At 41.3% G+C, this 1,343-nt stretch overlaps 1 pseudogene; it reads right to left on the minus strand.

Moving 5' to 3' along the window:
• Positions 1-636: 636 nt before the first annotated feature.
• Positions 637-1,132, minus strand: LOC121285088 (annotated as a pseudogene).
• Positions 1,133-1,343: the final 211 nt, after the last annotated feature.

Here is a 1,343-nt window from a genome sequence, read left to right on the forward strand (position 1 = left end):
TTACTTATTGGAATGGAGATTAATTGATCGAGGAAATTCTCCAGCACACCCATCAGAAATTCTTCTTCTCTACCCTTAACTCTATCTTTTTTTCAGTCTGTATTAGGATAATTAAAGTCTCCACAATATTATTGCTCTTTTTTTTACAGCATTTGAAATTTGCTGGCAAATCATTATCTCCTCCTCTGTCTGGAGCTCAAGTAAAAATTCCCAACAATGTAACAGCTGCCCCTCAGTTCAACTCAAGCCAAATAGATTGATTCCTAGAAACATCCTTTCTATTGAGAGCTGTAACATCATCCTTAATCAATATTGCCATGCCTCTTCCTCTCCCTATTATTCTCTATTATTCTTTGGTAACCAGAAATATTAGGAACCAATTGCTGGCCTTGTTTGAACAAAACACCTGTTAATACAGCCACATCAGAACCCTATGTAGACATCTGCAGCTCAACAAACTTATTAGTTACACTATGGATATTGACACACTGAATTTAACATCTCCTTGCTCACTTCTGCTCCTTTCCTCCATCTATGTATTGTTTTCACTCAGGTTCATCTCCTCTGCTCTTGTTGTTCTATTTATTTACTTTTGCAACACAAGTGATCAAGTTTTATTTAATCATATAATTCCATTCACATTTGTCCACAATTAATGACGCTAACAGTACTGCTAGTTTTGCCATCATTGCTACCCAATTTCTCTATCTTCTTTATATGACTTCTACAACCTTACCAAATACAACATGCTTTCCGTCCAACCATGGAGCATCTGCAGTGCATATAAAGAATTGGGACTCATTTGTATTTGGTCCAGCATTGGCCATAGATAGGGCACCAGGCCCCATGTGCTTCAGTTGGAAATTCCCGTAGGCAAACTTCTCACCATAGATGGATTTCCCACCAGTGCCATTGTTCTTTGCAAAGTCATCATCATGGCATATGAAGCCGGGAATGATTTTGTGAAATGTCGAGCCCTTGTAGCCAAATCCCTTCTCACAACTGCACAATGCACTGAAATTTTCTGCATTTTGGGGGCCACATCAGTCCTGAACTCCATGACGATGTGGCCCAGGGCGTTGCCTCAGGAGGTGATGTCCACGTAAACCCGAGGTTTTTAGTTGCTGGCCATGGCACTGCAAGAATCCCATTAACTCCGACTATTGCAGCTTCTGTGAATAAGCCTGCTAGTTAACTTGTTACAGTGCCTGTATATAGTGTGAGACAAAGGGCAGAATTTTTAGCCTTTCGGACAGGCCCGCACCCGATCCGAATGAGCGTGAAATGACGCGCGTAGACGTGGAGCAAGCATCCCGACATCAGCACACACTTGCGCAATATTT

The sequence above is a fragment of the Carcharodon carcharias genome, chromosome 12 (assembly GCF_017639515.1).
Source record: "Carcharodon carcharias isolate sCarCar2 chromosome 12, sCarCar2.pri, whole genome shotgun sequence".
NCBI lineage: Eukaryota > Metazoa > Chordata > Chondrichthyes > Lamniformes > Lamnidae > Carcharodon > Carcharodon carcharias.